The sequence below is a fragment of the Mauremys reevesii genome, linkage group 12 (genome assembly GCF_016161935.1).
Source record: "Mauremys reevesii isolate NIE-2019 linkage group 12, ASM1616193v1, whole genome shotgun sequence".
In the NCBI taxonomy this organism is placed as follows: domain Eukaryota; kingdom Metazoa; phylum Chordata; order Testudines; family Geoemydidae; genus Mauremys; species Mauremys reevesii.
This window is the reverse complement of record NC_052634.1, coordinates 36,964,479-36,989,303: the sequence shown is the minus strand read 5'-3', so window position 1 is coordinate 36,989,303 and position 24,825 is coordinate 36,964,479. Positions and strand designations below refer to the sequence as shown.

Genomic DNA, 24,825 nt, shown 5'->3' with positions numbered 1-24,825 from the left:
CTTCTCCTCTGCTTTGCAGAATCCAACACAAGCAAAGCTTTTCAGGCCCCAGTGGGGATGGCAGGGAGTCAGGTGTGGGCAGAGAGTGTCCCTGAGCCACAAGCAGGCACCATGGCTTAGTTGGCTAAAGCACCTGTCTTGTAAACAAAAGATCCTGGGTTCAATTCCAAGTGGTGCCTTGTTGAGTACCTCTTGGAGCACCTGGTATTGGCAGCTGTCAGAGAACTAAATGGGCCTTTGGTCCAGCCCAATATGGCTGTTTCAATTACACTCACAGGCACTGATAATGGAATTACTGAGAGTTAAGAGCTGATAGGTCAGTGTTCCAGCCTGTCACAGATGACCCCCCTCCCTCTGGGACAGGGGCAGGTCTGGGCTCTCACACTAAATGCTCATTGTGGCTGCCAGAACCTGTGGGCAGCTCATTTAGTTTGCACTGAGGGTTGAGTCCTGCTTCATGCACCATGTGTGAGAATGAAAATCCTAAACCGCCCTTTGAAATAACAGATGCAGCAGGATGTGTTATTGTCCCTGCCCCAAAGCACACAGACCAATGGAGAAATGCTGTCAAGTCCAGGGTAATACTCCACTGCCCGTTTATCTTTTTTGCTTGCTAAACTCCCTTCTAACCTTGAGGGCTCCCAGAGCCCAATATTGAGCTTGAGCTGAGATGTCTACAGTGCAAATTTACCACCCCATGGCCCTAGCCTGGGAGCCTGCACTGGCACAGGAAAGCCATGAGTGTTTCATTGCAGTATGGACATAGCCCCAACCCACTCAGCTTTGGAACCCATGTCCCCTGCCTAGCAAGTGCTATTGAACTGAGGATGAGTCCCTCAATCAGGGTCTGCCAAGCACAGTTGTGCTGCCCTTGGTTCACACAACAAGGATAACAACCCTTTATTTCTCCTGCCCCTATAACATGGAGACTGGGAATCCAACACCAGCCACAAGTGATCATTTCAGCAAACAACCCAACCTATTTCCAACATACTGTAAAATCCACATGCAGACTCGTACACGAAACCTTGCAAGAAAATCTTCCTGAGGGGGTCTGAAGCACCTGCTGCTGGAGGGAAGGAGGGAGCTGTGGGTTGGGATTGAGGAGCAGCATGAGGAGGCGGGGCCTGTGGATTGGGATTGAGGGGCACCGGGAATAGGAGGGGGCTGTGGGTTGGGACAGAGGAGAAGGGTGAAGAGGAGCAGGCTCCGGTTGGCAGTGAGGAGCAGTGAGCATAGGAGGGACTGAGGGTTGGGTCTGAGGGGCACTGGGAAAAGAGGGGACATGGGTTTAGGCTGAAGAGCATCTTCATTTGGGGATCCAGAAGGACGGGGAAGGCAGCAGGTGATTCTAATTCCTTAGGGATATTCTGTGTGTTTGTGTGTGTCTGTGTGTGTGCAAGGGAGGAACATGCTATATGCCCAGAGGCCTTTATTCCTCCAGGCTGCAAGGACAGAGGGGCTGTCAGGAAGTTGCCCCTTCAAACCCACACACAAAAAGGCCCTTCTGAGGAAAGAGAAAATCCTGAAGAGAAAAAGTAACATCAAAGAGGACATGGGAAAGACAGTTTAAGATCTTGGTGAGTAGTTTATCACCTGACCAGGGACTTGAACCCTGGACCTTCAGATTAAAAGTCTGATGCTCTGCCAACTGAAAGCAGCAAAGAGTCCTGTGGCACCTTATAAACTAACAGATGTTTTGAAGTATGAGCTTTCATGGGTGAATACCCACTTCAGCTAGCCAGGCTCATGAAGAAAAAGAGCAAGTTGGTGCAGAGGAGAAACTAGTAAAGAAAACAAGAGCGGGAAACAATATGGGAAACCTGCTGCTCTCTCTGGCCCGGTCAACACTGTGAGTTTATATCGAATTTAGCAGCGTTAAAGGTCATTAACCCTGCACCCGTCCACACAACGAAGCCCTTTATATCGATATAAAGGGCTCTTAATACCAATATCTGTACTCCTCCCCGACGAGGGGAGTAGCGCTGAAATCGGTATTGCCATGTCGGATTAGGGTTAGTGTGGCCGCAATTCGATGGTATTGGCCTCCAGGCGCCATCCCACAGTGCACCATTGTGACTGCTCTGGACAGCAATCTGAACTCGGATGCACTGTAAAATCGGAATAATCCCGTAGTGTAGACATACCCTGTGATTAACAACATTGGTGGCTAATTGAAAGGCTGATGGTTGAAACCCAAGTGAAGATGGAGGTGGTTTTTTTTAGTCATGAGGGGTTTTTTTAGTGATGAGAATCCAGTACATTTTAACAGGCAGAAAAATCTCTTCAACGCTGGTCTAACCTCATTAGGCAAGCATAAGTGACACTTTTGCCAGATGCATTGGTGGTATAGTGGTGAGCATAGCTACCTTCCAAGTTAGTTGACCTGGGTTCAATTCCCAGCTAATGCAATGATGTGATGTTTTCTCTGCTGGGAAGTGATTTAATTTCAGTCACATTGTATCAGTTTATCAATGGAATGAGAGAATCCATGTGCTGCAGGTCATTCAACGCACAATGGAGGAAGAAAGGGGCGGGACTATACAATGAGCTGTTGGAGTTATCCTGATATTACAATGTTTGGTTTATTTTTTAAAAAACTTCCTTTACTTCCATCTCCCTTTTAGACTCAGAGGCTTTAAGGTTAGAAGGGACCAGTGTGATCATCCAGTCCGACCTGCTGCACCTTGCAGGCCAAAAGACACCACCCACCCACTCCTGTAATAGACACGGGAGGGGAGGCAGCTCTGTGCTCTGCCCCTCCCCCAGGCAGCACATGGAGGCCCTCTGCTCCCCTCCCCCCATGGGTGTGCAGAAATGTGCCAGGAGCACTGAGATGGCTCCCTGCCCACTCTGCCTCCGTCCCTCCGTGCCACTCCCAGAAATGGCCGGCATGTCCCAGCATTCCCTGGGGTGGGCGGAGTGTCTCCATTCACTGCCCCTGCCCTGAGTACCAACTCCACAGCTCCCATTGGCCAGGAACTGCAGCCAATGGGAGCTCTGGGGGCAGCGCCTGCAGGCAGCGGCGCACGGAGAGTCCCTGGCCCCGCCCACCTAGGAGCTGCTGACGCAGGATTGTGTGTACGGGTCAATTTGGGAGCTGCAGTGCCTGGGGTAAGTGCCACCCCTCCTGCACCCCAACCCCCTCCCCCAGCGCAGAGCCCGCACCCCGCACCCAAATTTCCTCCCAGAGCTTTGCTTGTCTTCCTTTCACCCAGAACCATCGTCCTTCTCCTGGGCTGCAAGTAGCCATCCCTGGGAAGCCAAGAGGCAGGCACAGGATTCTACCTCCCAGCAGCCAACCGCACCTCCCCAGGCTTTGCAGAACGAATGGTGGCGCTCTACTAACCCCACTTAGCCGCACTAAGGCGCTGAGCTTCTGCCCTGCCTTCCTCAGCTCGACTGTCCTCTTTTTTCCCATTCCTGCCTCACTCCCTCCTTTGGCAAGGCACACAAAGGAAGCCAGCAGCAAGAGCCGGCCACCATAGGCCAACCTCCAAGGGCAGAGGAGACCAAGCCACAAGGCTTCAAAAGGTGACAGGCCAAGATCCTCTAGCTGTCCCCTGCTGATGCTAAGGCTTTTTCTCAGCTCATTTCACCACCCTCTGTCCTGCAGGGGTTGAGTTTATCGCAGGTGTTACCCAAAATTGGGCCAACTAGTAAGTGTAAGGAGGACAAATGACCCACCAGAGTTTGGCAGAAAGCAGCACATTTGTTATACTGACAGCTAAGCTCAAAATAAGCGGGGGCAGGGGGTGTCACACTCGCACTCGCATACTCACACTCCCAGGACGGGCACAGCACTGGAGATGTTAGGATTCTGCAAGGTAAGTGTCCCACAGCGCAGCTATGGATGGTGCGATGAAGGTAAGTCTTCCTGAGGCACAGTGAAATGCAACGCTGTGAACCACTGGCCAGGCGGTCCGGGCAAAGGGCATTCACTGGAGGTACAAGCTTGTGAGTGCTCTCCTGAGCACAGGGTCCCTTCCCCTTTTAAGGGCCTGCACCTCATGGCCTACGACCAGAGATGACTTGGTTGCATCTGGTTGGTCACACTCCACCTTGGGCAGTGTCCATGCTCTGGGTGTGTGAGTGCTGCCTAATTAGAGTCCCAGACACCTTGTCTACCTGGGAGCTCTTCTGCTCTTCAACCAGCCCATTCATCCCAGAAGCATTCCAGGGGGGAACGGGAGGGGAAAAGCCACTTCACAGGCATTCAGAGAGGGAGCGGAGACAAAAGTGGGAGCAGGGGAAGTATAACAGACCTTCTGAGCATAGAAATCACTGCTGCTCCTACAACAGCAGGGACAGGCCAGTAGGAGCTGGGAAAGTTAAACCAGCGTGTTTCTGCCTGGTTTCAAACTAGGGACCTTTTGCATGTTAGGCAAACATGATAACCACTACACTACAGAAACTCTGTTGTGGGGCTCTGCCCCTCCCTTCATAAGAACATAAGAATGGCCATACTGGGTCAGACCAAAGGTCCATCCAACCCCGCATCCTATCTGCCAACAGTGGCCAATGCCAGGTGCCCCAGAGGGACCGAACCTAACAGGTAATGACCAAATGATCTCTCTCCTGCCATCCATCTCCACCCTCTGACAAACAGAGGCTAGGGACACCATTCCTTACCCAGCCTGGCTAATAGCCATTCATGGACTTAACCTCCATTAATTTATCTGCAAAAAGAACAGGAGTACTTGTGGCACCTTAGGGACTAACAAATTTATTTGAGCATAAGCTTTCGTGGGCTAAAAACCACTTCATCGGATGCATGCAGTGGAAATACAGCAGGAAGATACATATATATATATATATATATATATATATATATATACACACACAGAGAACACGAAAAAATGGGTGTTGCCATACACACTATAATGAGAGTGGGCAGTTAAGGTGAGCTATTATCAGCGGGAGAAAAACCTTTGTAGTGATAATCGGGACGGCCATTTCCAACAGTTGACAGGAAGGTGTGAGTAACAGTAGGGGGACAAATAAACACGGAGAAATAGTTTGACTTTGTGTAATGACCCATCCACTCCCAGTCTTTATTCAGGCCTAATTTAATGGTGTCCAGTTTGCAAATTAATTCCAATTCAGCATCTCTCGTGGGAGTCTGTTATTGAAGGTTTTTTGTTGTAATATTGCAAATTTAGGTCTGTTATCAAGTGACCAGGGAGATTGAAGTGTTCTCCAACTGGTTTTTGAATGTTATAATTCTTGATGTCTGATTTGTGTCCATTTATTCTTTTATGTAGAGACTGTCTGGTTTGGCCAATGTACATGGCAGAGGGGCATTGCTGGCATATGATGGCATATATCACATTGGTAGATGTGCAGGTGAACGAGCCTCTGATAGTGTGGCTGATGTGATTAGGTCCTATGATGGTGTCCCCTGAATAGATATGTGGACAGAGTTGGCAGCGGGCTTTGTTGCAAGGATAGGTTCCTGGGTTAGTGTTTTTGTTGTGTGGTTGCTGGTAAGTATTTGATTCAGGTTGGGGGCTGTCTGTAAGCAAGGACTGGCCTGTCTCCCAAGATCTGGGAGAGTGAGGGATTGTCCTTCAGGATAGGTAGTAGATCCTTGATGATGCGCTGGAGAGGTTTTAGTTGGGTGCTGAAGGTGACGGCTAGTGGGGTTCTGTTACTTTCTTTGTTGGGCCTGTCCTGTAGTAGGTGACTTCTGGGTACTCTTCTGGCTCTGTCAATCTGTTTCTTCACTTCAGCAGGTGGGTATTGTAGTTAAGAACACTTGATAGAGATCTTGTAGGTGTTTGTCTCTGTTTAAGGGGTTGGAGTAAATGCGGTTGTATCTTAGAGCTTGGCTGTAGACAATGGATCGTGTGGAGTGGTCTGGATGGAAGCTAGAGGCATGTAGGTAAGTATAGCGGTCAGTAGGTTTCCAGTATAGGGTGGTGTTTATGTGACCATCGCTTACTAGCACTGTAGTGTCCAGGAAGTGGATCTCTGGTGTGGACTGGTCCAGGCTGAGGTTGATGGTGGGATGGAAATTGTTGAAATCATGGTGGAATTCCTCAAGGGCTTCTTTTCCATGGGTCCAGATGATGAAGATGTCATCAGTGTAGGGCAAGTAGAGTAGGGGCGTTAGGGGACGAGAGCTGAGGAAGCGTTGTTCTAAGTCAGCCATAAAAACGTTGGCATACTGTGGGGCCATGTGAGTACCCATAGCAGTGCCGCTGACTTGAAAGTATACATTGTCCCCAAATGTGAAATAGTTGTGGGTGAGGACAAAGTCACAAAGTTCAGCCACCAAGTTTGCCGTGACATTATTGGGGATACTGTTCCTGACGGCTTGTAGTCCATCTTTGTGTGGAATGTTGGTGTAGAGGGCTTCTCCCTCCATAGGGGCCAGGATGGTGTTTTCTGGAAGATCACCAATGGATTGTAGTTTCCTCAGGAAGTCAGTGGTGTCTCAAAGATAGCTGGGAGTGCTGGTAGAGTAGGGCCTGAGGAGGGAGTCTACATAGCCAAACAATCCTGCTGTCAGGGTGCCAATGCCTGAGATGATGGGGCATCCAGGATTTCCAGGTTTATGGATTTTGGGTAGCAGATAGAATAACCCTGGTCGAGGTTCTAGGGGTGTGTCTGTGCAGATTTGTTCCTGTGCTTTTTCAGGGAGTTTCTTGAGCAGATGGTGTCATTTCTTTTGGTAACTCTCAGTGGGATCAGAGGGTAATGGCTTGTAGAATGTGGTGTTTGAGAGGTGCCTAGGAACCTCTCGCTCATATTCCGACCTATTCATGATGACGACAGCACCTCCTTTGTCAGCCTTTTTTATTATGATGTCAGAACTGTTTCTCAAATACATTTGTTAGTCTGTTAGGTGCCACACGTACTCCTCATTCTTTTTGCTGATAAAGACTAACATGGCTTCCATTCTGAAACTTACTAATTTATCTAGTTCTCTTTTAAACCCCCTTATAGCACCAGCCTTCACAACCCCATCAGGCAAGGAGTTCCACATGTTGACTGTGTCTGTGTGAAGAAGAATTTCCTTGTATTTGTTTTAAACCTGCTGCCTATTAATTTCATTTGGTGGCCCCTAGATCTTATATTATGGGATCAAGTAAATAACTTTTCCTTATTCACTTTCTCCACACCACTCATGATTTTATAGACCTTTATCATATCCCCTTTTAGTCTTCTCTTTTCCAAACTGAAAAGTTCTAGTCTCATTAATCTCTCCTCATATGGGACCCATTCCAAACCCCTAATAATTTTAGTTGCCCTTCTCTGAACCTTTTCTAATGCCAGTATATCTTTTTTTGAAATGAGGAGACCACATCTGTACGCAGTGTATTCAAGATGTGGGTGTCCCATGGATTTATATAAAGGCAGTAAGATATTCTCTATCTTCTTCTCCTTTTTTTAATGATTCCTAACATCCTGTTTGCTTTTTTGACTGGCACTGCACACTGCGTGGTCATCTTCAGAGAACTATCCATGATGACTCCAAGATCTCTTTCCTGATTAGTTGTAGCTAAATTAGCCCCCATCATATTGTATGTATAGCTGGAGTTATTTTTTCCAATGTGCATTACTTGACATTTATCCACATTAAATTTAATTTGCAATTTTGTTGCCCAATCACTTAGTTTTGTGAGATCTCTTTGAAGTTCTTCACAATCTGCTTTGGTTTTAACTATCTTGAGCAGTTTAGTATCATCTGCAAACTTTGCCACCTCACTGTTTACCGCTTTCTCCAGATCATTTATGAATAAGTTGAATAGGATTAGTCCTAGGACTGACCCTTGGGGAACACCACTAGTTACCCCTCTCCATTCTGAACACACCGATGGGCGAACCTGGAGAGAGAGGTGGCAGCCCTTCGATAGGTCAGCTGGTAGAGCAAAGGACTGGAGCCGGCATTCAGGAAGTCATCCTTACGTCACCCTTCTGACTCCAGCTAGAGGCAGAGCTTCTTTTTCTTCCACTTGCTGAGAAAGAGCAAGAGAAGAAAGAAAGGTCAGGTGGGCCAACTCGGTGCACAAGTCCATGCTGTCTTTTCTTCCTTGGGAGCCCAAAATGAGGAACTCATGGTGGGTAAAGGCACTGCTGTGCTTCCAGAAAACATCCCACCACAGCACACAAAGGGACCAAAAGAGCATGCCAAAGCCTGGGATTGAACTAGGGAACCTCTAGATGTCCAGCGCTGAGCTACTTCAGCATATAAATGGCACTTTTTTGGCCTGCTGCTTCTCTGTCTGGGATGTTTTTGTCAGCCCTGGCACACAAAAAGGGCATCATTGCGAGTGCCCACGAAGGCGAGATGAATTTTTTTGCAAATACTTTAAAGCTCCTGTCAGTAAGTTCTGGGGACAGTTTCTCACCATCAGAGGAAGCTCCCTAAAATTAGCCTGTCTCACCCAGTGGTACATTGACCTCTGTTCAGACTGAGCCAAAGGGAGGGGGGCCTCGCTGCTGTGGCCACCGCTGCTGTGAGAGTGGCCACTGTTGCGCATGAAGCCATCCTGGAAGCACCTTCCACCTAGCCACCTACTGAAAATCCTGTAGGGTGTAAGGTGGGAATAGAAGAACACCGGGGGAGGGGGGCTTCCTAATCTCCTCCCCCTTCTGCCATCATCGGCCATTCCATACCTGGTGCTGCACCCAGTGGGGTAAAAAGAAAATACAGCCATATCGGAAGAGTTAGTGGGGTTCTTTGCGGTTGCACCACCATTCCCCTTGGGCCTGACCTGCCCTCCAGCTCAGCCACCCACTGAAAATTGAAACACAAAAAGTAGAGCCGTAAAAGGCTTCAAGGCCCACCAGACTCAACCCCCCTTCTAATATGGCAGAAAAGCCGCACTTCTCCTGACTAAGTAGGGACATCCTATTGCCCCACAGGAAGTGGAAGGCCATCGTGTTCGGTCTTAGCAGCATTCGTGGAGCACGGGGAAATACCTGGCTCAGGAAATTCCCCACAGATGGGTCTTGAGCATGACAACCTTGTAGGTAATGACAAGGTCCACTTACGCCACCAGCCAAACCACTCCTCACAGGTCAGCAACCATTTCTCCCAGTTCGCGTTCCCCCACCTCGCCCCCAACCGAACGCTAGAAGGCCCAGCCATCAACCTGCCCACTCTTGCAGCCCTCCTTTTCCGCCCTGACTGATAGGGGGGAGTATTGAGCCTCCCTCCCTTAGGCCCTTCAGCATCCCTGGGGAACACCAACACCGCCCAAGTGACTTTGGGCCAGTAGGTCAACCAATAGGGCTGCTTCCTAGGCCAGGCTGCAGCCCAGCTTCAGGACTCAGAGGAAATGGAGCTCGCATCCCTACCTACAGGACTCCAGGCACAGCCAGGCTTCTGGATCAAACGTCCCCTCTTGTGCTCAAGTCACAACAGCCAGTGGACAAAAGACAGGCTTTCATGGCCTTTGAGAAAGCAAGATAGAGCCTTGGAAGACCCAGAAGGGTTTGTGGAACAGGAATTGTCCTCAGATCCCACTGAGACTCCACCTCAGATTGCAGGATTCAAAGCCCCGAGTGCTGCTCTTACACCATGGGACCAATAGGGAACCCCCAGAACTCTGCTGAGCTCTGGTGAGGATGACCCTGTGCGGGCAGCCCTGCCTTTGCTCACCAAGTTGGCCTGCAGCAGTTTGCTGCAGCTCCCAGAGGCCTTTCTTAAACCAGACTGAGAGGCCAGTGGGCATGTGAGGAAGTTGCCCCTTCCGTCCCAGGCAGTACATGGCCCTTCCTAGTGAAAAGCCAAGTCCTGGGGGAAAAGGTGATGTCAAATAACATCTTGGAGAGATGCCTTCTTTCCTTCTGTGGGGAACTGTTCCCTTTTTACCTGACCAGGGACTTGAACCCTGGACCCTCAGATTAAAAGGAAACAATACAGAAAACCTGCTACTCTTGCTCTCTTAGCAGTCTTAGCCCCAGCCTGCTCCTCCATCCAGTGCCCTGAGACCTTAGTCTTTTTTCAGTTAAATATCAAATCCCTGAGAAAACACAGTTATACAAAGCAAAACGAAATCACAAACAGAAATGTCATTGGAAATACAGAAATAAAAAAGGAAAATGCAATTCCCATCACTTTATCGTGTTGGGGCCATTCCTGTATCGAGAGCACCCGCGAAGGTCCCTGTGTGCTTACAAGAAACCTGGAGGAACTCATACCACAGCCTGAACATGAAACTCAACTGCTGCCAGGCGCTGCAGTAAAACCCTTTCCCTGCTGTGACGTTGCACTCCATAGGATTTTATGAAAATATGCTAATGAGTGTGAATATAAAGTGACTGGACTATGCTTCATGCAAAAGGTCTCTTGTAAGGTATCATTACAAAGCTTATAATCTACTGTGTGTGTTCATCCTATTTGTATGAACCGATCATTCCTGTATCTGAAACTAGAAATATGAACTATAACTCTGAGGTCTTGTTGTAATGATGCAAAGTGTGGGCCATTAATAGTGGTTTGGACTCTTGATGGCTCCCATTAACCAGGACAATTGACTGGAGATGGCTTTGTCCTGCACCATCTGTGAGTCAGGCCAGGAAGAATGAAGGCTTGGGGGGTCTCACAGGACATGTGACCATGTTGCCTGGTACAGGAATCCATCTTAAACCTGGGGCTCTTCCCCAAGAGAGAGACAAAGAATTCCTGCCTTGTACTAAAGCTGTATAAGGGGGTGGAACTGAACAAACATGGCTGCAGTCATGAGCCATCCCCTAGCTACCACCTGAGCTGGAAGACGGACTATACGAGGTGAAAAGATTGGGCCCAGACATAAAATAAGTCTAGTCTGCAAAAGAAGCTTATTGGAAGATCTCTGAGGGTGAGATTTGATCTGTATTGAGTTTCATACTGTATTAGGCTTGGACTTGCATGTTTTTGTTTTATTCTGCTCTGTGAAAAATACAAGGTCCATAGAGAAGGAAAAGAAAATGCCTTAGAAAAGTCTTTGTGTGTGTGTGTGTGTGAGAGAGAGAGATGGGTGGGAGGGTATATAGAAACCACTCTCCTCTAGTTTCTTTTCTCTGATTTCCTGTAGATAATCTGAAGCAGGGAGCAAAAGCCATTGCCTTCTCTGAGGCTTGAACTCAGGACCTTCAGATTACGAGACTGACACGCTGCCAACTGCGCTAAGAAGGCTTGGAAAACTTTTAGGCTCAGTATGTATAGGACCCTCCTACAGCAGTGACTGGGGCAGGGAAGAAGCCAGAGATGTGCTGGAAGAAGCAGGAAGCTCTGGTGATGAGAGACTTTTCCTGGCAGCTTTCACAGCAGCAAAGAAATCAATTCAGGCTGCCAGTGAACAATCTACTGGAACTAATGGCAGCACAGAGGGGATGTTTCCAAGCTATGCACCTACTGCCACCTTTTAGAACTTACTCTCCTTTTCCTAGTAGGGCACTTTCCATGTGAATTAAGCAAAGCAAGTTGGGGAAACTACACAGGTAATAAAAAACAGTGCTCCAAATAACGCTTGAATTCATAATCCCAGCAGTAGCCCCCTCTGCGCTCACCAGTTGCACCAGTGCAGGTGCTTCTCAGGCCTTGGCTACACTTGCAAATTTGCAGCGCTGCAGCAGGGTGTGAAAACACCCTCTCCAGCGCTGCAAATTGCGGCGCTGCAAAGTGCCAGTGTGGTCAAAGCCCCAGCGCTGGGAGCGCGGCTCCCAGCGCTGTCCGTTATTCCCCACAGGGAGGTGGAGTACGGACAGCGCTGGGAGAGCTTTCTCCCAGCGGTGGCGCTTTGACTACACTTAGCGCTTCAAAGCGCTGCCGCGGCAGCGCTTTGAAGTGCAAGTGTAGCCAAAGCCTTAGGCAAAGCTGGGAAGCAGGCAGTTATCAGTCTCTGTGATTCACACCTTTGCCTGGTAATTGAAAGGCTGATGCATCAAACCTAACTCAAGATGCGGCTTTTCAGCCATGAGACTCCAGGACATTTTGACAGAAAGAAAATCTCCTCTGTTTTGGTTTAGCCCCATTTGACTCCTTCTGCCCGTCTTCTCCCCCTCCCTCCAGTCTCTTTCCTTCCCCACTGGGGCCGTGCAGAGAGGAGCCCCAGTCAGTCTCTGTCACAGAGTCTGTATCCCATAAAGGGAGGGAGGGGTTTCTCCAAAACATTGATAATGTGGGGGGAGGGGTGGGCATGGTTAGGGGGAGAAAGGATGGAGAATTAACAGTGGGGCCCAGAGAGATTCCCCCAGATTGGGGAGATCCCCTGCTGCCCCCCAACAGCCAGCTGTGGGAAGAACAACTTGGGATTGCTTGGGGAAGCCACCTTTAAAAACACAAGTGTAACATGCGAGTTACATTTTAATAAGACCAAAGCCTCCTCAATCCCAGGGTCACGATCACTGGAATGATTTTGCCTTGATATTTTACCAGCCGCAGACACAAAGCAAGTCAAATTACAGTTTCCGTTTGGAGTCAGTGCACACACAAGAATCCGGAGGCTTTTAATTCCTTAGGTTCTGCTGCTATTTCATTTCTGTCCTGTTCCAAGATTTATCATTGTGCAAAGCAACGTTAGGCCCTTGGGAGTGTCCCCCTCAGTTCTGCCTGCCACCCTTGGGCAATTTAAAAGGGCCCGGGGACCCCCGCCACCACCACCAGCAGCACAAGGGGACTAAGGCGGTTTCTTGCCCGCCCTCACTCCATGTGGCACGCCACTCCCGGAAACGGCTGGCACGTCCCTGGTGTGGGGGAGGTCTCCGTGCGCTGCCCCGCCCTGAGTGCCAACTCTGCCAACTGTGGCAATGGGAGCTGCAAGGGTGAAGTCTGCGGGCAGCCATGCACAGAGACACCCCTGGCCCTCCCGCTTAGGGGCTGCTGCCAGAGGAGGGTGCAGGTTGCTTTTGGGAGATGCCCGAGATAAATGCTGCACCCCTCACCCTCTCCTGCACCCCCAACCCCAACCCAGAGCCCACACCTGCACCCAAACTCCCTCCAAGAGCTTGCCCCCTGCACACCCTCCTGCAGCACAACCCCCTGACTGAGTCCAGACCCTGCACCCAAACTCTCCCAGAGCCCAGCCCCTCTCCCTCCCACACCCAAACTCCCTCCCAGAGCCTTAGGCAGGTGTGTGGGGGGGGGGGGCAGGACTTGGTCCCATTCTGGGCACCACCAAAAATTGTACAAACCTGCCGCCCCTGTCCAGCCCAACCTTCTGCTGATGCACCTCAGCCCACACCCGTGCAGGGTTTGAAGCTTCCATTGCTTAAATTCCAGGACAATGAGGGATTTCAGCTCCCCTTTGCCCACAGGGAACCTTCACCCCACTCCTAGCCAGGTTCTTGTCCATGGGATCACTGTAGGGGGGCTGGGTCCCGCTGGGTCTTTTCTCTCTCTGTGACAGGCCAGGGTGCAATAACTGGGGCATCTGAGCACCCAGGACCTTCTGTGGGGCTGCCATTCCCCTTCCCCTTCTGTGGTCTCATCTGTCATTGACTCCAGCCTCTTTTCTACCCATCGTCAGCATCATCCGAAGCAAACTGCACTCGCCTCAAAAAGACAGTGTCCCCTGTTGGGTGTAAATCACTGACCTCTCTCCTCTCTGAGCACTGACTGCCCCTCTGTTTCCTTGCCTCTCAGTCTGTGCAGATGGGACCTTTCCCTCCAGTGCTGGAGGATTCGCCCTTCTCGTCTACCTTTGTCCCAAGCAGCACAGCGGGTGGGAATCTTAAATGTACCAAGGTGACTTAGGAGCAGAACCCCCCACCCCACCTACCTTCCATGCAATTGGCACTTGCCCCTTACTGAGCAGGATTGAAACTGGTGCAGGGAGACTGGTGGGCCACATCCCAGCTGGGCATGAGCAAAGCACCAGGGTGAAAAAATGAACTTGAAGATACTGGGGATTGACCCAGGGCCTCATACATGCAAAGCATGTTTTCTACCACTGAGCTACATCCCCACATGGGTTAGGTAGACTATGGTTTACACTCAGAGCCCTCCTGTTTCCACTGCATCCAGTGACCTTGCGGAGCTAGTTCCACTAGATGATTAGCCTCATTCCAGCTAGGAGAGGGAGTGCTGGGGGCTCTGCAGTTTTTGACGTGGGGCTGTCTCAGGAGTCACAGGTGGCTTTGTTGGGGGGGTGGGGAAGTAGGGACTACAGGATGTGAGGCTGGCTGAAATGAAACTGCACAAAAAACCTCCCCATTTGCTCCAGCTAAAGGCCCTACTTTGGCCTCTCCCCCTTTCATAAATATCTCCATATCTACCCCGGCTCTCAGAAACCCCCTCTCTCCCATGGGTGTTTTCATGGTTTCTTCCTTTTTTCATGGAGAGAGAGAGAGAGAAAAAAACAAACCTATTAATTTGAGCTACCAACACAGTTCACAGCATGAAATACACAATTTTGTGTTCAATGAGTTGTGTTCATTTACATAGCATGAAAAAATATGTTTTGGGCAATGCATGAAAACCTCACTGCATTGAACAACCCACTTGATATAGTTAATGTACTACAGAATATTTAAAGAAGTTAGGAAAGATGTGCTTGTAAATTAACATGTTGTGCCATTTACACACGCACAAAACACAGAAGAAACTGAATTATTTGAGCTTCTAAAATTTCCATTTTCTCAGAGCATTTTAGTTCTCAATATTGTTTTAATTTGCTTATTTTTTTGGAACTAGAGATGAGGAAAGAGCACATTGAAGTCAGTGGAATTACCGCAGTGAGGGATTAGTCTCATTATTTGCCACTAACAAAACCTTTGTTAACAGAGAGTTAACTTTGACTGTGACTATCTCTTACCTTCCAGAACATCGAGTTCAGTACAAGTCAAACTCTGGAAAAACAGGGAATACAGAGTGAGGGTACATGCCCAGATAACCTTAACTCTGCCCTCTAGAAGAGAATCCCTGATAGCATATGAGAACAAGGAAAGGTTTGGGGACAAATTACAGCTACTTCCCAAGTGTTTGTTTCTTCTGTAGTTAATTGATCCTGGCCCCATCCATTGATCCTGGCCTGGTGTCTGGCTGTGGAATTTACTATTTACTATCTTTATCCCAGTATATTTAAAGACAAAACTGCTTTACAAAAGCTCCTTTATTCTAGGTTATACAAACAGGTCACTTCCCCAGCTATTTCAAGGAGATGGAATTTTCCTGGCCCACAGGGAACTTAAACTAACATGCTCAAGGTCACACATTCCTTAGGAGAAAAGGAAGGAGAAAAAAAAACCCCACCAAACCGTTGCTGTTTCTACCCAAATGATCAATGAAACCAGAAAGGGAGACTGTGCAATTAACTGTCTGGTACTACACTGACTCTGCAGTTACTTGGATGCAGACACACCCAGCTCTACGGTTGGTAAACGTACAGAGACTCTGCTGCTGCTCATGAACTAGCAGCACATGACCTGTAAACAGCTGCCATTCAAATGTATCTGAAAGTCACAAGGAACAACGATCTGTGTTAAAGGAAGGCTGCCATTTATTAGAGCCCCAATTGATGCCGTGTGCACAAACAGAGGATTGAATGTGTAACAGGGAGTTTGTAAATCTTGGTTATTTTATTTTTGTAACAGGCTCCTGTCCACCTCCAGTAGAGTTTTCAGTCCCAATGGCAACTTACTTACCAAATGTAATACAGACTAGTCCATGCCTCCCATGTGGATGTGGTTCTTGTTCTTCTGCACATTGTAGCCCATGGAGGCCAAGGACCTGCAAATGTGTCTTCATGTGCCTGTGTTTAGTTGATGAAAACAAACCTAGACACTTAGAGGATTGGAACTGATTTCAGCTGGGGGACATGTTTGCTAGGTTTTTATGCATTTGCACAGGAAAACAGGGAGTGTGTCCTTTGATTTCAGGGATCCCTATTCAGTGGAACTCCTGAACATAACAGGAGGGAATAGGCAATTATTTTTGTTGGAAGAACATTTGGATTTGAACCAAAGACAACGTGATCTGCAGTCAAATGCTCTGCCACTGAGCTATACCCCCATGACATCTATAGAGGCAAGTCAGTGATCTTAAGGATTCTGAAGGACAGGCTCTGCCTCAGAGAGCTCCTTTCCTATTCCCAGACCACAGGGGTTTTAAAAATGGGGTTTGATTAAACTTTATATATACATGTAGACACCACAGCTTGCACACCCACCAACATAACTTCCCCCCACTGACATAGCTACCACCTCTCGGGGAGATGGGTTAACTGCACGGACGGGACAGCTCTCTCCCCTCCGCTTAGAGCAGCTTCATTATTTATGAATAGGTGGGAAATAACCTCCAGAATGGACAGGAACCAATCTATCAAATATTGCTGTGTCTGCATTCAATATGGGTAACTGGTCATATTGGGCTGGATTAGTAGGCGCATTGCCAGCAGATAGAGGGAAGTGATTATTCCCCTCTATTCAGCACTGGTGAGGCCACATCTGGAGCATTGCATCCAGTTCTCTTCCCCCCCCCCCCCCCGAAACAAATTGGAGAGAGTCTAGGGGAGGGCAACAAACATGATTAGGGGGCAGGGGACTTACGAGGAGAGGCTGAGGGCAGGGCCACCCAGAAGGGGGCAGGGGGGCAATTTGCCCCAGGCCCTGCAGGGCCCCCATGAGAATACAGGATTCTATAATATTGCAACTTTTTTTATGGAAGGGGCCCCTTAAATTGTTTTGCCCCAGGCCCCCTGAATCCTGTGGGCGGCCCCTGCCCAGACCGTGGTGCTGTCCCCCCACTCCACCCCCTTCCCCCGTTGTCCTCCCTCCGAGGCCCCACCTGTGCTCTGCCCTCACTCCCATTTGGCCACTTCCCACCCCTGCTCTTTGGCTGAGGCCTGCTGGTCCCCCTTCCGCTCGCTCTCCTCCTCCCCAGGGCCTCCTCGCGCCTCTCCACCCCTACCCCAAGGTCTGCCTGCTGCCCCCACCTCTCTGCCCCCTCCTGAGACCTGCTCTGCCCACCCCTCTCTGAGCCCTCCCGAGACCCACCCTGCCCACCCCTCTCTGCCCCCTCCCCTGACTCACCCTGCCCATTGCCCACCCCTCTCTGCCACCTCCCCTGCGACCTGCCCTGCCCATCGCCAACACCTCTCTAAGCCCTCCCCTGAGACCCCTGCCCATCACCCACACCTCTCTGCCCCTCCCCTGAGACTCACCCTGCCCACAGCTCTCTTAGCCCTCCCTGAGAACTGCCCTGCTCAGCACCCACACCTCTCTGCCCCTCCCTGCCCTGCCCACCTCTCGAACCTCTCTGCCCCTCCCCTGAGACCCACCCTGTCCACCTCTTTCTTTGGTCATCTGTTGTTATTCCTTGAAACACCAAGGATGGAATAAAAAGCTGAGTTTACTCCAGGGTGAGGAAAGAAAGGAGTCACCAACCCCCTGGCAAAGCTCAGTGCCCCAGAGAAAACCTGCCCCCTTCTATCGCAATCACTGATGTACTGGGGATATGACGAGAAAGGGACTGTCTGAATGATCAAGGCAGGAAATGGACAACAATCTACAGCAATGTCATTAGCCACAAACACACTCCTCATGCTCCCGCCAGAAGGGAAAGGAGCAGGAATTCTTGCTGTTCAGCCATGGACACACTTACACAAGGGCACAGCAGTGTGTGTCTAGTGGAAGCTGGTCTGAAGAAACAACTGGAATTGATCACTCAATGGAAACAGAACTAGAGTGTAGTGAGAACTCAACATCAAGCAAGTAGTTGTGGCCGAGTGGTTAAGGCAATGGACTAGAAATCCATTGGGGTCTCCCTGCGCAGGTTCAAATCCTGCCAACTACAGAGCAAGTTGTGGTTCTTTAGTTTCAGTGGAGCTGGGTCTTGTCTCACTTTTAAGCTAGGCCTATACTAAAGGAAAATGTGGCTTTAGTTAAGGTGTTTTAATTGAACAACTGTTGCACGTCCACCCTATGTCACCAGAGCACATCCATGCTAGCATCTCTTGGATTGCCACAGAGAGCAGTGCACTGTGGGTAGCTATCCCACTGTGCAACTGGCTGCAGGGTTGTCATAAACAGATAGTTAAGGGTTAAGGTCTCTTTTACCTGTAAAGGGTTAACAAGCTCAGTAACCTGACGGACACCTGACCAGAGGACCAATCAAGCGACAAGATAATTTCAAATCTCTGTGGAGGGAAGTCTTTGTGTTCTTTGTTGGGTTTTGTTCTCTCTTTGGATCTAAGAGGGGCCAGATGTATATCCAGGCTCTCCAAGCTTCCTGAAGTATTTTCTTCTATTCAGTATAGTGAGTATTAGAAAGGCGGATTAGTCTTATAATTAATTTCTGTATTTGCAAATGTGTGTTTGCTGGAGAAATCTCTTTATTTCTGTTTGCTGTTACTTTTAATTATTCTGAGAAGGCGGGGGGAAGACCCTCTGGTTTATAAGCTAGACCCTGTAATATTTTTCGCCCTGGTGTTACAGAGATAGTGTACTTTCTTTCTTCCTTTTAATAAAATCTTCTCTTTTTAGAATCTGATTGATTTCTTCCCTTGTTTGGAATCTCAGGGGAAGAGGAGAGGGAAAGGAATCTCTCTTTGTTTGATTCAAGGGGTTTGAATCAAGATGATCTCTCCTGACGGCTAAGGGAGGGGAGGTGGGGAATGGGCTATTTCCTTTGTGTTAAGATCCAAGGAGTTTGGATCTGTGTTCCCCAGGGAAAATTTTGGGGGAACAGGGAGTGTGCTAGACACTGGAATTTCTAGCTGGTGGCAGCATAACCAGATCTAAACTAGGATTTAAGTTTAGAGGAGTCCATGCAGGTCCCCATCTTGTGGACGCTAAAGTTCAAAGTGGGGAATAAACCTATGACATGGTAGGCAGCGGTGGAGATTTTTTTTAGAAACCAAAACAGAGAAGTTTTTTCCTTTTTGGCTGTTTGGAAAAACAGCTTGGGGCAGAGGTATTAGGTTTTTCTAACAAAGCATGGTTAGAAAGAGATTCCCACTGAGAGTGCATTAGCAAGTTTGAGAGAGACAGGACAAACCAGTTTTTCTGGTCCTTTCTCAGCCAGCAGCCACAGCAAAAACATTTGCAAATGAAAAGTTTTGTTTTCTTTTTATTCAGTCGGGAATAGAAAGGTTAGGAAACTGTAAACCAAGCAACCTGAGCTGAAGCAACATAGTCAATTCACTGACTGCAGAGGGGTGTGGCCAGCACCAGAAAGCACACAAACATGAGTACCAGTGAAACAGCTGACAAACTCGAACTGGCTAGGCTGCAAGCAGCAGAGAAAGACAAAGAACATCAGAGACAGATGGAACTAATTAATGCACAAATGGCCAGGGAAGAAGCTGCCCACAAGAGAGAGATGGAGAAGCAAGAGGCCGAACACAGGAGACAAATAGAGTTAAAAGAGAAAGAGCTGGAAATCCAGAAGCAGGCCCTGGAATTAGAAAAGGCTAAGCAGAATGTTCCAGCCAACCCTAACAACCCTTCTCCAGGCACTGTTCCCCATCCCAGGAAATTTCCCACCTACGAGGCAGGTGATGACACTGAGGCCTTCTTGGAAAATTTTGAAAGGACCTGCCATGGGTACAACATCCCTACAGACCATACATGATAGAGCTGAGGCCACAGCTCAGTGGACCCTTAGCAGAGGTGGCAGCTGAAATGCCTAAGGAAAACATGAACAATTATAAACTGTTTCAAACAAAGGCCAGAATCAGAATGGGGCTAACACCTGAGCATGCCCGTCGGCAGTTCAGAGCCCTAAAGTGGAAACCAGATGGGTCATTCCCCAGACACGCCTACTACATTGATAAAAATTGGAATGCATGGATATCAGGAACAAAGGTTCAAAATTTTGAAGAGCTGTCCCTTCTGATGAGAATGGAACAGTTCTTAGATGGTGTTCCTGAGGAAATAGAATGGTACATCATAGATAGGAAACCCAAAGCTATAACCGAGGCAGGGGAGATTGGAGCCAGATGGGTGGAAATAGCAGAAAAGAAAAAAGCTACTATCAAGGGGAGTGAATATAACCAGGGGGCACCCAAGACCCCAGCTACAACCCAAGGAAAGCCCCAGACTACCCATGGTCCCACCTCACCAGTCTCCAGCAACCCACCTCGGCCCAGTGACCCGTCAGCCGGGCGATGTTTTAAATGTAATGAACTGGGAGATATAAAGGCCAACTGCCCCAAGAACCCCAGTCGAGTACAGTCCATTACACCATCATCACACCAAGGATCCCCAGGCCCAGATATCTCTCAAATACCCCCGGAGCACAGGGAAACCTTGAGAGTGGGTGGGAAGAAGGTTACCGCGTGGAGAGACACCGGGGCACACGTGTCAGTTATCCACCAGTCCTTAGTGGACCCGAAATTCATCAACCCAGAGGTCCAAATCACAATTTCTCCATTCATATCAAAATCTGTAACCTTACCTACAGCTCAATTGCCTGTCCAGTACAAGGGCTGGTCAGGAAAGTGGTCTATGACAATTATCCCATCCCCATGCTAGTGGGGCAAGACTTGGCCAACCATGTGAAGCTGGCCAAGATGGGGGGAGTGATCACCCGCAGCCAGGCCAAACAAGCTTCCACTCCCAGCCCTGTTCCTGAGCTGTCCACCAGGGCCCTGTCTGTGTTACCAGAGACCCAGACAGAGGTGGTGGAACCGGATCCCATGCCACCTACTGAAACCGCCATAGTGCATCCAGCCCCAGAACCGGAACTGGAAGAGCAACCAGCGGCAGAACCATTGCCAGCACTGATGCCAGTGCTTCCAAACCTGTTTCCAACCTCATCGCCAGAGGGCGCCAGCAGGCCTGAAATGGCAGAAGCAGCAGACAACCCTACCCAAGATATTTCTCCAGCAAACACACATTTGCAAATACAGAAATTAATTATAAGACTAATCCGCCTTTCTAATACTCACTATACTGAATAGAAGAGAATACTTCAGGAAGCTTGGAGAGCCTGGATATATGTCTGGCCCCTCTTAGATCCAAAGAGAGAACAACCCCAAACAAAGAACACAAACAAAGACTTCCCTCCACAGTGATTTGAAATTATCTTGTCCCTTGATTGGTCCTCTGGTCAGGTGTCCGTCAGGTTACTGAGCTTGTTAACTCTTTACAGGTAAAAGAGACCTTAACCCTTAACTATCTGTTTATGACACTAGCAAAGGCCAGTTCCTGGACCCTTGGTCCAGACATCCTCATTCACATCAGGCTGGGGTGACCAGATGTCAAAGATGAAATATCGGGACGTGGGGGGCGGAGCCAAAACAAAAAAAGCCGGAGGCTCCCCCGCACCACCAGGCGGCAGTGGCACAGCCCCGTCTCCACCCAACTCTCGGCTCCGACCCCCGATACACCCCCAGCTCCCCCATTCCCTCGCTCCTGGGCCCAGCCTGGGCTCCGAGCTCTGCAGCCGAGCTGTGCTCCAGGTCCCTCCTGCAGCTCCCGGGCAAGGGGAGAACCAGGCAGCCGGGCCCGGGCCCTCCCGGCAGGAGCGTGTCTGCCCCATGTGTGTCTCCGCCCCTCACCCACCTGGGTCCTGCCCGCTCCGCACTGCCCCCAGCCCCACTGCGCTGCCCCGCAGGCTCCAGGGATGGAGCAGCCTCCATGCTGTGCTCCCGGCCATGGCCATGGCCCGTGTGCAAACCTGGGAGGGAGGAGGATGCCACCTGCTTGGGGAAGAGGCAGGGCCAGGGCGAGGATTTGGGGAGGGATCCGATGGGGCAGTGAGGGGGTGGGGCTGGGGGCAGGGCCAGGGTGGGGATTTGGGGAGAGATCCAATGGGGGAAGGAGGGGGCGGAGTCGAGGGGCGACTGTCCCTCCGGGCTCTGCCTGTGTGCCGGAGCAGAGGACCAAATTGTTTGTTCGTCCAGCGTCCCGACCAAACATCGGTCGGGACGCGGGATAAACAAGCAAATATCAGGACAGTCCCAATAAAATCGGGACGTCTGGTCACCCTACATCAGGCTTCAAGTTGAGAATCATTTCCCCTTCCCGCTCTGTGGGAGGGGAGACTTTTAAACGCGCTCTCTGTGCGACTGCACACGGCTAAGCAAAGAGAACAAACCCCCAACCCCCCTTGTGCTTTGGGAGCCAGGTTTGCGGTGGGAATTCTGTAGTTCAGATGACTTCACGCCTGGGCATTGTGATTCTTTACCAGTTTCTCTGGCATTGGGGGCAGTTTTGTGCTCACAGCTGTGATGGCTGAGTGGTTAAGATGCTGGAGTTGAAATCCAATAGGATTCACCTGCACAGGTTTGAATCCTGCTAACAGCAAGGCCTGTGTTTTAGCCAGTCCCTCACCCGGGCAATACCTCTGTACAACCCCCTGAGACACTCTCAATTCTCTCCCCACCGCAAGTTCTGCTCCATTCATAGAGATCCCTGGGACGCCCCCTCACACTGTGTCCCTGAGGGGTCAGGCAAACTCTCAGCGCCTGAAGCCTCTGCCACTCACCTAGTGCCCCATAGATCAGCCATAGCCCTGGTTCTGCTCCTCTCTCTAGCGTGTGAAAGGAGCTGAGTCAGCGACTCCATGGGAGCTATGGGGCTGCAGAACCAACAGAGAAAAAATAGGTGCTCAGCACCCACTGGCAGCCAGCTCCCTCCCCCCCCCACTACGGGCCTTGCTGACAAGCTCCTCCTCTTCCCCTTCAGCGCCTCCCACCTGCCAGTGATCAGCTGTTCAGTGGGGTGCAGGAGGCACTGGGCGGGGAGGGGGAGGAGCAGAGACAGAAAGAGGTGGGGGATGGAGAGGAATGGGGCAGGAAGGTGCAGGGTGGGAAGAGATGGGACAGGGGTGGGGGTTTGGGGGAAGGGGTGGCGTGGGGGCAGGGCCTGGGGAGGAAATGGGGGAAGCACTGACTATCACAGTGACAATACAACTGACCAGCATTGCGGGGGAGGCTGAGGGAGATCCGCACTCACCAGGTCTCTTCTCTCCCCACGGTGAGCCAGACACTGCTCTCTCCTGGCTCTCACTCTAGCAGCTGGACGCCAAGGAGCCATTTCCCCACAGGAAGTGCAGTGAGTGCCCCTGTGGTGCTGGGGGGCTGGCGCTGCTGCTGCCTGTGGGGCTGGCAGGGGGGCTGATGTCTGCACACACTCTCAGCTGCCAGGCCGGAGGGGGCACTTGGGACCTTACCAGACTGGCTCAGTGAAGACGGGGGGTTGACAGAGCAATACAGACGCTCTCCAGAGCACGGAGCAGCAGCCGCCCATGCAGCCAGGCAATGAGCATTTCCCACAGCCTGGAGCCGAGGGGGAGGCGGCAGCTGCTGTTCCAGCTCCTCGGGACAGGCCCTGTCAGCCAACAGCCACTTACTCCCCACAGCTAAGGGCGCCGGGTTCCTCCGGTGGGGGTGTGGAGCAGCCGTTCATTTTCCTGTCCTTTTTGTGTGCAACTGCTGACAAAAACATCCCAGACAGAGAAGGAACAGGCCAAAATACTTCAATGCAGCTGCCAAAGTAGCTCAGTTGGGAGAGCGTTAGACTGAAGATCTAAAGGTCCCTGGTTCAACCCTGGGCTTTGGCAGCCCCTTTTTGTGCAGGGGTGGCTTGTTTTCTGGGAGCACAGCAGTGTCTGCACCCAAGGTGAGTTCCTGAGCTTGGGCTCTGCAGTAGGAAAAGATACTGTGGGCTTCTGCCCCTAGTTGGCTGCCTGACCTTTAATGATGAGAGATGGGAGCTGTCTTTCCCAACATGGCAGGAAGAGAGTGAGGCAGGGTGACTCTCAGGAATGGTGCCAGAGAGCTGCTGGGCAGTGACAGGAGGGATTGGGGATGGAAGTTCCTCTGTGCAGCTGAGCAAGGGCAGTACCAGGGAAGGGGCATCTGTAAAAGTGACCCAGCAACACCTCTCCTCCTCTGGGCACCTAAAGCAGAGGTGGCTGGTGCTGACAGCTCCAAGGGAAGGCTTAAAAGCCACAGGGCTAGAGGAGGGCAGGACCATGCCTATGTGTGGCCTTCAGACAGGCACAAAAACACCCAGCCAGGCTGCTCCCTGCCATGCCAAACACCCACTGAAGGTCACCAGCATGCAGGGCGGCTGCTGATGCTCTGTGGCCAACATCAGAAGACGGTAGGAAAGCAGGGCCAGCCCCCATGGTGGGGCCTCTGACTGGTCCCACTCCAGGTGCTCACTTTTGCATTGAGGCAGGAGATTTTACCCCAAGAGGCTTTTCCCCAGCTGGCGAGAAGCAGAGAAACACCCAGGCTCCGAAGACGCTATGTAGCAAGTCCCCTCCAGCACAGGGACAGGCGCACACGCTAGCCCGGGCAGCCGCCCATTTTCTTTGGCAAGTCAGGAAGGGCAAAGGCGAGACTGGAAGCACCTGGGGCTCATGCCCCAGCCTTTGTGACGCCCACCCCCCAACTCCTTCCCGGGGCTCTAGCTGAAGCCAGAGCATTGGCCTGAGTGGCCAAGAAGAGGTTCCAGCCCTGAAGGGAGCAGGACGTTCAGCACAACGGTAAAACTGCAGAAACACAACCACCAAGGGACTTGAATCCTCAGTCTTCTGATCCACACTCAGACACCTTATCCATTAGGCCACATGGTAACATGAGAAAAACGCCTCCAAGCCCTTCTTTGGAAAAGACGGACATTGTGTTTCTCAGGTCATCTGCTGAGGGGGGCCGAGACTCTCTGGGCACAAGAAGTCGAGTTCCCAGTGACACGTGAGACTTAAATCTATGGAGCCAGGTGCAGGGCTTTGGCAGGGAGGCTCAGGCATGGGGGATTGGGGTGCAGCGGACGGACCGGCTGTCTTGGTGTGGAGATTTAGTGACACTGAGGCACAGGAGGGAGGAGGAGGAGGAATCCTGCTGACAGGCAGTGGCTGTGCAGAAAAAGAGGAGGGGTTCTGGGGACTTTTTTTGCCTCTCTTTTGGCTGCCTGCTCGCTCTTGTGGTGAGCGGT

The 24,825-nt window shown here is 50.5% G+C and overlaps 1 protein-coding gene and 4 non-coding genes across 5 annotated transcripts in view; 3 read left to right on the top strand and 2 right to left on the bottom strand.

Moving 5' to 3' along the window:
• Positions 1 to 24,825, bottom strand: part of LOC120375609 (zinc finger protein 850-like) — a gene marked incomplete at both ends in the record, with an annotated part of 390,939 nt that overhangs the window by 220,041 nt on the left and 146,073 nt on the right. The gene's annotated exons all lie outside the window — the stretch shown is intronic.
• Positions 2,339 to 2,411, top strand: TRNAG-UCC. Its single transcript has one exon. It is a non-coding gene; the product is annotated as a tRNA-Gly (tRNA).
• On the bottom strand, positions 11,059 to 11,131 carry TRNAT-CGU. The gene has a single exon. It is a non-coding gene; the product is annotated as a tRNA-Thr (tRNA).
• On the top strand, positions 17,647 to 17,728 carry TRNAS-AGA. The gene has a single exon. It is a non-coding gene; the product is annotated as a tRNA-Ser (tRNA).
• TRNAF-GAA lies at positions 23,371 to 23,443 on the top strand. Its single transcript has one exon. It is a non-coding gene; the product is annotated as a tRNA-Phe (tRNA).